The sequence below is a fragment of the Danio rerio genome, chromosome 7 (assembly GCF_049306965.1).
Source record: "Danio rerio strain Tuebingen ecotype United States chromosome 7, GRCz12tu, whole genome shotgun sequence".
NCBI classification, from domain to species: domain Eukaryota; kingdom Metazoa; phylum Chordata; class Actinopteri; order Cypriniformes; family Danionidae; genus Danio; species Danio rerio.
Window position 1 is genome coordinate 50,142,501 of NC_133182.1, and position 13,747 is coordinate 50,156,247.

Sequence of the window (13,747 nt, forward strand, 5' to 3'; positions counted from 1 at the left end):
TTTCGTCTTGAATATCTTAATTTATGTTCCAAAGATGAACAAACATCTCACGGGATTGACACGATATGGGGTGAGTAATTTAATGGCAGAAATCTAATTTGTAAGCGAACTAACTATTTAATGAGTTTTTAAACTATACTCCGTTTTAATGCCGTGGAAATATATCTCACATATCAAAGGAGAAATGTACTGTAAATGTTGTCCGGAGTAATTCTACTTGTGACCACTAGAGAGCAGGCACTTATAAAGAGTGAACGTGCTTCTCTCCGGTCAAGTGTTGTTATGTTCAGTCAGTGATAAACCAAACATTTCATGGCAGTCATACTATTTACTAATTTAGCAGCACCGCTAATCTAACGCTTTTTCCTTCCCATTTTGATGTCATCACGGCTACATTACAGCGAAGCAAATCTATAGTTTAGCTTTGAATAATTTAAACATATACAGTATATGGGAATCTGAGTATTGGTGTGAGCATCAAATGAATAGTTCAAAGTATTGATAAAAATGCCAAAATAATACCATTAGCCACAGTTTTAATTTGTTCCCCGAAGATCTGTAAAAAGGACCGTAACACTGTTTTTGACATTTAAAAAAAATGTCTGCAAAATTGTTGAAAAAATTTTTATATGGGCTGAATTTAAACAAACAAGTTAAATTTAGTCATTTTCAGCTTAATTTGTTTGTTTAAATTCAGCCCAAATTACCTACAGGAAGAACCTATACATATATACATACCTGTGCATATTAAAAGGTAATAGGTAATACTTAAGTCGATTAGTTGTTAAGACCATTAATTAATGCATTTACTACTAATTGACATTGCATTTGTTACAATTCTTAATCACCTTTGGCAACATTATTTATAGTTAAATAAACAGCTGCTCATTTTCAAGTTAAAAATCCATTGAAAATTCATTCATTCATACATAAAGAACATTATAGTAATATACTACCATATTTTCCAAGAGCCAGTTTCTGTGTTTAGTGTCAGGTGGTTTGCCATCTCCAGGTTGGAGGAAAGTCCTTACCCCAGGTGGAGGAGTTTAAGTATCTCGGGGTTTTGTTCACGAGTGTGGGAAGGATGGAACATGCTTCCATCCTGGAACAGGCCATTTTTGGTTTGGAGGCCATGATGGACAGAGGCCAGTGGGCAAATTCCAACCCCTACTCTTTTTCGAAAGACATCCTAGGATTATTAATGACCACAGAGAGTCAGGACCTCGACTTTACGTCTCACAGAGCAGTATAGAGTCCCCATCAATATACTGGGGCATTGAGACCTACACAAACCACAGGTTAAACCTGCCCCCTGCTGGCCTCACACCACTTCTGGCAGCAACATAGCTTTCTCATGTGGTCTCCCATCCAGGTACTGACCGGGCACAGCCCTACTTAGCTTTAGTGGGCGACCATGTAAGAACTGCAGACAACTAGCTGCTGGCTATAGAGATCTAGCAGCCACCTTGAAAAAATAACGTTATTGTCATTGTAATAATAGTACAATTGGCAGCTCTCAGAAACCAGCAGCAATAAGAAATACAAGAACAAACAGAAAGATAAGAATGAATGTTTTTATAAAGGTATTGTTTTTTTTTAAATAAATAAATTTTTGTTAAAATAAATAAAAAACAGCTTATGTCTTATTTTAATAAACCCATCAAACAACAGTTCTTAATGATGTTTCTATATGACGAAACCTTTGAGGTTCTAATATAGAGGCCAGTTATGCAGTTTTATGCAGTGAATTCCTATTTTTTTGTTAGACTAAGCTCTAAAATATTTCTTGGTGTAAAAATGATATTAAAAAATCATGGAAACATATATGCTTGAATATTATTAGTCCTCCTGAAAAATTTTGATTATTTTTCAAATATATCCCATGTGCTGTTTAACAGAGGGATTTTTAACTAAACAGTTGAAGTCAGAGTTATTAGCCCCCTTTTGATTTTAACAGTTTAACAGAGCACGGATAATTTTACAGTACGTTTGATAATATATATATATATATATATATATATATATATATATATATATATATATATATATATATATATATATATATATATATATATATTTTTTTTTTTTTTTGTTTGGAGGAAGTCTTATTTGTTTTATTTCAGCTAGAGTAAAAGCAGTTTTTAGTAAAAAAAACATTTTAAGGTCAAAATTATTATATATATTTTTTCAATTGTCTATAGAACAAGCCATCGTTATACAATAACTTGCCTAATTACCCTAATGCCTAGTTAACCTAATTAACCTAGTTAAGTCATTAAATGTCACTTTAAGCTGTATAGAAGTGTCTTGAAAAATATCTAGTCAAGTATTATGTACTGTCATCATGGCAAAGATAAAATAAATCAGTTATTAGAAATGAGTTATTAAAACTGTTATGATTAGAAATGTGCTAAAAAAAAATCTTCTCTCCGTTAAACAGAAATTGGGGAAAAAAAATAAACAGGGGGGCCAATAATTCTGGCTTCAACTGTCGTAGATCTAAAAAAAATGTCTAATAAGTCATTTCTTTTGTCGTTGAGTGATGACAGTACATCATATTTTACTAGCTATTTTTGCAAGATAAGTATTTATCTTAAAATTAAAATAAAGGCTTAACTAGGTTAACTCAGCAATTCATTGGGCAACAGTGGTATAGAATAACAATAATAATAATAGCATATTTTGATTTTGTTTGTTTTTTAGATGATCTAACAGCATAAATAGCTGTAAACTCAAAAGCTTTTTGGCACTGACAGTTCATGTCTTCAAGACTGCAGCAGCAGAAGATGAGCCGTTCAGGGCAAGTGCGCTGCCCCCTACAGTGTGTTTGTCTTGAGGCAGCGGAGTTTCTTTCTGCTCTGGTTTAATATTAGTTCCAGAGCAGTGCTTCTGTAAAGCCTGAGGTTAGAGATGAGACAAATGTTTCCCTGTAGCTACATTCATGCAATGGTTAGTTGCGCTTCAGCTCAAGCTGTTGGAGAGGGGAGAGAGATGATATTACGCATTCAAACTTAAGATTTCAATTCTCATGTTTGCAAGATCTCATCATTCCTTTTCCGTCAGTAAGAAAGCTTTGAAAGTTTGATGAATCTGCTTCAGCGTGAACTGATCTAAAGGGAAAAGCAACTTCCTAAACAAGAACAATCTGCTCTATAACTTGTAAAGTTCAAAGTTTATTTGCTCAACTGGGATGCTGGTGAATTTACTTTTTACTTTATTTATTTATTTTTTGCAGAATACCAGACATTTTTTTTTTATACAGACTACTACAATATAACTGAGAAAGATCATAAAACAGCCTGTGTATGCACTGGGAATATAAAACACACAGAGAATATGCTAATGGCTCCTAATGTAATTCACACTTCCCACATTTTTAAGGCACATAATTGAATCATAATAGAACAATGGCCTGTTATCAGTGTGTTTGCGGCCATATTTTGTAATGGGGTGCAACATGCAGCAGTGATTAAGCAGCGTAGCGATCGGGCCTCAACCCTCAGGCGAGGAAAGTGCTGCCAATGATCCATGTCTTAGCCAGAACACAATGGCACAGACTTCATCACTGCAGCCAAAACCACTATCTTACGCCTGCAACCGCTACGGTCCACTAAAACCAACATTATTGTCCTCTCCCATACAACTCACATTTTATAGCAATTTTGTTGCTGGTCTGTCTATAAAATGTAGTCTATTTAAAGCTGAAAGTTCACTTTTTATATATGTAAACCAGTCATGAAAATCTTGCCAAATCTCAGTGCCTAAATTTCTCTGTGAATAGGGAGAAAAGGTTATTTTCCCCATGTTTTTACTTTTAGATTTTTTGTAATGAAATTATTCATTCATTCATTCATTTTCTCTTCGGCTTAGTCTCTTTATTAATCAGGGGTCACCACCACAGAATGAATCACCAATGAAATCATTTTATTTGAAATTGCTTATATGAACAACCACCAATTACCTGTGTTAACCCCACTATATAAAGGTCAGTTTTTTTCAAAATTGAGTTGAATTTTTAACTCAAAGCTACTCCAAATAAATGAAAACTACATTTATTTTATCAAATTATTATAAACACTCGCTGGCCACTTTATTAGGTACACCTGTGCAACTGCTTGCTTGCGTAAATTTCTTATCAGCCAATCATATGGCAGCAACTCAAGGCATTTAGGCATGTAGACATGGTCAAGACGAAGTGCTGCAGTTCAAACCGAGCATCAGAATGGGAAAGACAGGTGATTTCAGTAACTTTGAACGTGGCATGGTTGTTGTTGGAAGACGGTCTGGTCTGAGTATTTCAGAAACTGCTGATCTACTGGGATTTTCACACACAACCATCTTTAGGGTTTACAGAGAATGGTCCAAAAAAAGAAAATATCCAGTGAGTGGCAGTTCTGTGGGCACAAATGTCTTGTTGATGCCAGAGGTCAGAGGAGAATGGCCAGACTGGTTCTAATTGATGAAAAGGCAACAGTAACTCAAATACTCCCTTGTTTCAACCGAGGTCTGCAGAAGAGCATCTCTGAATGCACAACACATCCAACCTTATGGCAAATGGGCTACATCAGCAGAAGACCACACGGGTTCCACACCTGTCAGCTAAGAACATGTTGCCTGACCTGATGAGTCTTGATTTTAAATGCGACATTCGGATTGTAGGGTCAGAATTTGGCATCAACAACATGAAAGCATGGATCCATCCTGCCTTGTATCAACTGTACAGGCTGGTGGCGGTGGTGTAATGGTGTGGGGGATATTTTCTTGGCACACTTTGGGCCTATTAGTACCAATTGAGCATGGTGCCAACATCACAGCCTACCTGAGTATTGTTGCTGACCATGTCCATCCCTTTATGAACACAGTGTACCCATCTTCTGATGGCTACTTCCTGCAGGATAACGCACCATGTCATAAAACACAAATCATCTCAGACTGGTTTCTTGAACAATGAGTGACAATGAGTTCACTGTACTTAAATGGCCTGCACAGTCTCTAGATCTCAATCCAATAGAGCACCTTTGTGTTGTGGTGGAATAGGAGATTCACATCATGGATGTGCAACTGACAAATCTGCAGCAACTGTGTGAAGCTATCATGTCAATATGAAGCAAAATCTCTGAGGAATATTTCCAGTACCTTGTTGAATCTATGACACTATGGATCAAGGCATTTCTGAAGGCAAAAGGGGGTCCAACCCATTAATAAAGTAGCCGATGAGTGTATTATACTATTATTATGGTTTGATTATAGAACAGTTCTGTATATTAGTGGCTATGGTCTACATATGAAGTGAATCCTTTTTGAATGAATCTATTTTCATTGCAGACACACTGACATCAGAGTATAGATTAGCTATTTACTCATTATTTTTAAGATTAGAAGCCTTCATGTCATAGAATAAAAAAGAGGTAACATGTTTATGTTCATCAGCCAATCAGAATCAAGGATTCAACAGCCCCATAGTATGATTTTATTGCACACTTTTCAGACGAACAATATCAAGAGTTTTAACAGATCCTGGACTAAGCAGAATCACTGACACTGGACTGTGAAATTATTAGAAAATAACGCACACTTCCGCATCTCAACCTTGAGTGTGCATTGTTTTCTAATAATACTTGCCTGCGCCAAGTGCATAAACTAAAGTTAACAGAAAAATATGTGCTGAAATTAACATTGTTGTAGAAATATTGTGTATTAAAAGTTGTAATTACAAAGTGTACATTTTGAGAAACAAATTTAGTTCATTTAGAAATTGCAAAAAAAACAAAAGTAGCTTATCGAATGAACCGTGAAATTTTAAAACTGTAATAGTTGCCTTCAAAATGTATCCCTGTGTTTCCTTTTTTGATAAATACTTTAATGGGACACTACATGTTTTATTTATTTATTTTTTTTAAATAGACTTATTTCACAACTACACTAGGGTTTAACAGTTTAGCTTTGCCATTTTTTAATCCATTCAGCCGATATCTCTGGGTGTGGCAGCGAGCACTTTTAGCTTAGCTTAGCATAGATCATTGAATCGGATTAGACCATTAGCATCTAGCTCAGAAAGAGGTTCTATAGTTTTCCAATTTAATGGTTGCAGTGTAATTACAAAATGCCTCAGAATAATCCCCAGCACCAAGTCCTACTCTTGCACCATTAGTGAAAATCTGCATAATATCATTGCGCCTGCTGCAGCTATGGTACTGCAGCAAAGTTCCTGCATTATTACACCAGAATGAGAGTATAGTTCCTAGCCATATCAGCCTAGAAAATACCAGCTTTATAGTTTCTGTCTAGTACATGATGTAACTGCATAAGACTCAAGCAAAACTCTTTTTTTGAAATATTTGAGTGAGATGCTAATGGTCTAATCCGATTCAATGCATTATGCTAAGCTAAGCTAAAAATACTTTCACCAGATGCAGAGATCAGCTGAATGGATTATTCATTCATTTTCTTTCACCTTAGTCCCTTTATTAATCAGGGGTCGCCACAGCAGAATGAACCGCCAACTTATACAGCACATGTTTTACACAGCGGATGCCCTTTCAGCAACAACCAAACACAGGGAAACACCCATGCACTACACTACACTGCCAATATAGTTTACCCAATTCACTTATAGCGCATGTCTTTGGACTGTGGGGGAAACTAGAGCACCTAGAGGAAACCCACACCAACACAGGGAGAACATGCAAACGCCACACAGAAATGCCAACTGACACAGCCGGAGCTTGAACCAGTGACCTTCTTGCTTTGAGGCGATCGTGCTACCCACTGCACTTCCGTGACACTCCTGAATGGATTAAAAAATGGTAAAACTTAACTGTTTAACTCCAGGTGACTTGTAAAATGAGCCTGTTAATAAAGTGGAGAGTAGTTATTAAGTGTTAACAAATGAATTATTACAAAGTGCACATATTTCAAAATCGTCTTAATTTCACAATAAAATGGCTGATGAGAGAAACGTTCCTTGATAAAAGAAGGGAAACCTCTGACAACTCAATCAGCGATTAGCATAAGGTCAACACAGATAAATGGTCAAGCAAATATCAGATGGACTGCAGTTTGAACTGCTGCTCTTCATAGTCTTTGGCTCAGGGCGGTGCCTCATGCCGTCCCACTGGGAGTGACGTCCATTAAGTGCGCTTCTGAGTGAAAAATGACCGAGAGTAATAGTGGCCCTAACGAGTCTGAGGGTCTCTATATCTGTGACATCAGTGGACAGGGTGTCGTCACAGTGGGCCGTGTCTCTTTTGATGGATGTTCTCCATTAGAGGATGTCGATTGGTGATTTGTGATTTAATCTGGTATGACCTTAAAGCAGGTCCATCTGAGCCCTGATGGAAGCTTTTAAAGCCTGGATGTTCATAAAAAAGACAAAGAGAAAGATGTGTATGCGGTGTGGTAAAGCCGTGGAGATAAGTTTTGTTTTGGGAACAATAAATTAGATGGCATTTACAACACTGCAGCATTTATTCTTCTTAATGTCAATCTTAACATTTAGGTATTAGATTATTGTAAAATTCAAAATCAAAGTATTAGTAATCAGTAAAGTTTAAAGGGATGGTAATGGTTCACCCAAAAAAAAAAAATTCAGTCATCTATTATTTATTTTTGCTGTCGAACACAAAATAAAGTTGATAAAACAGACACTTTTCTCACAGTATTACTTGTAAATAGAAATTAAATTAACAGAATGAGTTTACTGCTAAATGAAAGTAGACTGTTTGGACAGGCAACAACATTTCATAATTTGGAAAAGCACCATCGCATGCATTTCAAAATAACGGTAAATTCTGTGACATCATTAACCAGAAATGTTTTGTTCTCAAAACTATGAATTTCATTCATTCATCCATTCATTTTCCTTCGGCTTAGTCTCTATTTCAGAGGTCGCCACAGCAGAATGAATCACCAACTATTTCAGCATATGTTTTATGTAGCAGATGCTCTTCTACCCGCAACCCAGCACTGGGAAACACCCATACACACTTATTAACACACACACACACACACACACACACAAACACACACACACACACACACACACACACACACACACACACACACACACACACACACACACACACACACACACACACACACTCATATACTATGGTCAATTTAACATATTTAATTTACCTATAGTACATGCTTTTGGACTGTGGGGAAACCGGAGCACCCAGAGGAAACCCCCGAACACTAAATTCTGCTGTTGAACACAAAAGAAGGTTGATAAAACAGCCACCTTTCTCACAGTATCACTGGTAAATAGCCAAAAAACTACCGGAATGAGTTTAAATAAAGTAGCCTGCACTGTTTGGACAAGCAACAACATTTAATAATTTGTTTTGGAAAAGCACCATCACACAAGCATTTCAAAATACCAGTCAATTCTGTGACATCTTTAACCAGAACTGACCTCAAAATGGCTGCACTTGTATCTGTAAATTTTTTATGTTTTTTTCAAACGTTCACATTTATAAGCTTTTGACCCATAGATCAGGGGGTGCTCAAACTAGGGCCGGTGTCTTGCATTGTTTTGCTCCAACGTCCTTCAACACACCTGCCTGGAAGTTTCTAGTGTACCTAAAGAGCGTGATTAACTGGTTCAGGTGTGTTTAATTGGGGTTGGAGCTAAAATATGCTGGACACCGGTCCACCAGGACTGAGTTTGGGCCCCCTGGTATTTTGTGTACATGGACAAGTTTGTTGAATGATTCCGAAGAAGGGATGTGGATGGAACACATTTGCATATAAACAGCTATGAGTTTGGGCTACAGCTTGTGAGCTCCCATTCGAAACAAGTCTACCAGTGAAACTTAAACAAAATGCAGGTGAACCAGTGCCACGGCGCAAAGTGGATTTTTCCGTCCTTTATTAGCGAAAATGAATTCTGACACACCCTGAATGCATTTGCGCCCTGCGCTTTACACATGGGTCGTCAAATTGAGCCCTAAGTGTGTTGATGTTTGTTTATTAAATAAAAAGTCTTAAAATTTAAACAACTTATATAAAAAACATCCCATAATGTTAATAAGTTGTCATTTGAAAAGAATATGTCAATAAACTTAATTTTGACAAAATGTCAGCTAGAACCTTATAATTCTAAGGTGACGATTTGTATTAAATGTCATTAACAAAGATGAATAGACACTTTAAGAATATATTGTTAATACATTAATAATTAATACATTATTAAAATGCAACAAATGAAAACAATTATACAAATGTATACAAACATACAAATATGTAACAAATGTCACAAATGGAACCTTACTGTAAAGTCTCACCCATGTGTAGTGCCAGACAGAGTCTGCGAACATTTTTTGGTATTTCTGTGCAGAATCATGGTAAAAATCTGCGGATTTATGTGGAATGATTTTGGGAGTATCATAACTAAAACCTTAATATATGAAATAAAAAGTAATACCTTTTTAAATTTGTATTTAATGTTTACAATGCAAATCCAATTAGATTCCCTATATTTGGTAAACAAAGCAAGTCATATAATGCATCTACTAAAAGACTGAAAATATGACTTTTCAAACTGTATTGTAAATAAATCTTATAAATATTTTCATATTAGTCATTAATATTACTGAAATGAATTGAAAAACTGAATAAATTTGAGTTTAAAAATTTAAGTAAACAAATAGACTCTATGATGGACTAAAAATCTGCTGATTTCTGCGCTCACAGATTCCGTGTATGTCTACATGTTAAATCAAATCATTTGAATGCTATCATACGGTTTCTGTTCCACTTTTTGTATATAATACAATACAGTATGTTAATGCAATTGTTAAACGTTGTGCGTAAAGCGCTTTACTCCATTTCATGGACCACACATTGGCACATTCACTAGCGCCTTATAAAAACAATGAGAGAAAAGAAACATTCACACACAGCAACATCTAAAGGGCCAAACCAAATCAATTGATTGATGGGCCAAACGGTGGCTGATGAGAGAGAGAGCGAGCTCCGTTCCCTTTCCTGGACGCTTCCAGGAGAAATGACAAAGTGCTCTCTGGCCTCTCTCGACATTAATTATCAAGCGCTGTCTCAAAGGCACTTTGTCAAAGAGATAAATGAAACAACATCGGGACAGGAACAAATCAGACTGGCCCCGGAGGAGAGGGAGGAGCTCAGCCTCGGGGCCCCTCATTCTCTCCTGGGGGCTCCTGTCCTTCTCCTTTGGGGATCCCGGATGAATGGGGCTTCATGGGACTTGTTTAGACCTGCTTTTAAAAGAGAGAGACGGAAAAATAGACTAATTTATATTAGAGCTGCATGAAATGGGAAAAAAATTGACATTGCAATATTTAGTTTTCAGCGATATACATTGCGATATGAAATATACTTCACTAGATAGAATGAATAACTCTTTTGGTGAATACTATTTTTAATTCATAATGATTAGGCTGCTTTCATAGCTGAGTGCATCTGCATAAATGATTAAAATGAACCTTAATTATCTTTTTTTTTTGATGTTTGACGTAATCTCAACTGAAACATTAAGAGAGATTGGCACATACAGCAGCTCTGCCCTTTTAAAAAAGTACAGTATTTTACGTTTTATTGAAGCTCTAAATTGTTAAAACTAACTTTAAACTAGATTTTTTTTGTGGTTAAAAAATTGTACAAATAAGAAGAAAAATGCTTTATGTTATATTTGTCTGGTAAGTCTTAATAGCAGTTGAATATTTAAAGATATAGCATAAAATGACACTTGGTAGTCTTTACTATACAAATGTATGATTGTTGAAGCTCAAAATGCTATTGCTTCTTGTGCCTGAATGCTTTAAACTCACTTGATGTGTTTAACAGGGTAAAAAAAAAAAAAAAAACTTTACGTTAAATGGTTAAACTTTGCCATTAATCTACAAGCACCTAGTCAACAATAGTCTATACTTGACATTGAGATTGTGCGATATGAATATTGCAGATTCGCATATTGCAATATCGATGCTAAAAATTATATATTGTGGGCCCTAATTTATATCTCAAGTATAAAACACTGATAATGTAATAATATAGGTACATTATTATTAGCTTTTTATTTCATGCAGATCTGACAAAACAGGCAGAATAATGATTAAATATATGATTTATATCAAGGTTTTTTAGCAAATTTAGGTCACACTTTATTTTAAGGTATAATTATCCATACACTCATAAATGTATCTTCATTAATCTTCATTGTTTTTTGTTCAATCCACTAAAATGTGTACGTTAATTGGTTTGATTAGGGACAACATGAATAAATTGTGTGGAACCCTGGATTTTTGTATTTAACAAATAATTAGCTTCGACTTTTAGCTCAGTAAACTACTGATTTGCTGTTTATTAATAGTAAGGTAGTACTTTGGGTTAGGTATTGGGTATAATTGTGGAATAATATAATTTAAGTGTTAATAAACAGCCAATATATGAGAACTTGGCAGGTATGCACTGAAAAAAATATCAAATAATTCCTTGGATTTACAATTTTTTTTAAGTGATTGTAAACTATTCATTTGGGCTGTATTTAAACAAACAAATTAAGTTAAACATGACTAAATGTAATTTGTTTGTGTAAATTCAACAAATTGTTTGCAACAATTTTGCATATATCATTTTTTTCAGTGGGCACTCGCTAATATGAATTGCAAAACAATAATTATTCATTCATTCATTCATTCATTCATTCATTCATTCATTCATTCATTCATTCATTTATAATTGTTTGTTTCTTCATTCAAAGGAATACATTTGAATAAATGCATGCATACAATTTCTGGAAGCTGTAAAAAATAAAACAAAGATTCTACACTAAGAAATTTAAGTCAGTACAATAAAAACAAACATAATCTTTATTTCCTTTTGCTTTTTCTTGTTTACTCAACTTTTGAAAACATCAGCTGCACTGAGCTAAAATTATGTGTCAGTAATACAAAAAACGTTTAGTTGGGTTAACATAAGATTATTAGTTTTCTGGAGAGGTGAACTACTCAGTAACTAAACTTTTAAAGTTGTGTCAACTGAACACTTTTTGTCTGCAGAACTGGAATGCCTGAAGTTGAGTTGACAAACAAAATCATAATCCTTATTTCCTTTATTTATTTATTTATTTATTTTTTGCTTTCTTAACTTTTGAAAACATCAGCTGCACTGACCTACAATGTTTTTTGAATGAACAAAAAACTTTTGTTGAAATTGATACTAAGAAATAATACATTATCAGAACAAACAAGCATAGCTCAATTGAAGAAAAAAAACTAAAACAGAGACAAGTTTTAGCAAAACATTGGCTGTTTCTCAATTCCAAGAATGCAGAGAACGGACTTGCGTTTTTCTGGAGACCGGACTTGCCAGGTGTCCTCGAAAGAATAAACTCAAAAGACCACAAGAACAGAGAACGCGTCCTCTGAGGAATGAGATGCTGCGTTCTTCCTAATGGTCACATGACCTTCATGGGTTTTAAATGGAAAACTATTTAAACATTACAGCATTCATGAAACAAATTTTTTTCCCCTTTTCACAATATATAATATGCTTAAAAACATTATAAGTATGCATTGGACAAAACAAATAAATTAGATTTTAAAACAAATTTCAGCAAACAAACACCCTTAATTTGTTTATTCATTTATTAAGATGCCCATGGTAATGTTTAAATTCACTGTTTCATTAAGGGGAAACTCCTGAGGTAAATAAGTTAAATCTCTGAACTTTAATAATAAATCTAAATAAAATGCAGCGCTTCCCACCTCCAGTCGCAATGACTTCTGGGACTTCTAGAGCAAGAGCGGTGCTCAAATCTGCATCGTTGCGTCCTCGATATCAAGAACACATCCGGGAAGTTTCATGCGTCCTCTGTTCTTGCAGTCTTGAGTATTGGAACTGAACTTTGGCAGCTGATGACGACGTTACACGAGGACACAAGACCGCTGAAGAAAGCATATTGAGAAACAGCCATTTATTGGACACAGAATTAGAAACAGGACACGAGGCAAAACAACAATATCGGCAAAACAAGGCAAGGACCAAAACAAACAGGGACAAATGCTTTGTAATGCTTCACAGTGAAAAACAAGACTCAGCAAAGAGTCTGTGTGAATGAGGCATCTTTAAAGTCCTTGTAATCAGTCCAACATGAGCTTTCAGCTGTGTGTGTGTAATCAGGAAGAACCAGAAACTGAATTAAGCTGCTGTCACACTGGACTTTTCTTCCTATAGACTTCCATTCATATAGGCACACGGATGTGACCGGAAACGCAAGCTCGTGCAACAAGTTTTGCAGTTTGCTGCATTGTAAAGTTCAAGCTTGGTGAACTCTGACCTGCGAAATCGCATCACATCACTGCGTAAGACCAATCAAAGATCAAAACATGACCTCTGGACAGAAATGTAAAATTTGGACCAATCACTTGCTTTTTTTTTAATGTCTAATTATCTTGTTTAATCTCACCCCTTTTTACAGTGCTGTACAACAGAATTTCACGAGCTCAAACTTCAGTGTGACCGAGCATTCGATTTGTTATTTAATTATTACAGGATTTTACTGAGTTGCTTATGAAAATTAAATAATAATACATTTGTTTCTCATTTCAGAATGCATTTTGAGTTATTGTTTGATCGTTTTTGATTTATCATTTAGGTAGTTGTTTTGAAAGTGCAGTTTATTATTTGATCTTTTTAAGCATTTGAATTATCATTTAACTTTTGTTAGGGTAAACAGTCGATATATTTACATAACAGTTACATACAA

General features: G+C 35.2%; 1 protein-coding gene across 2 annotated transcripts in view; it reads left to right on the plus strand.

Moving 5' to 3' along the window:
• The window catches only part of acana (aggrecan a), a 904,300-nt gene that overhangs the window by 421,296 nt on the left and 469,257 nt on the right, over nucleotides 1-13,747 (plus strand). The gene's annotated exons all lie outside the window — the stretch shown is intronic.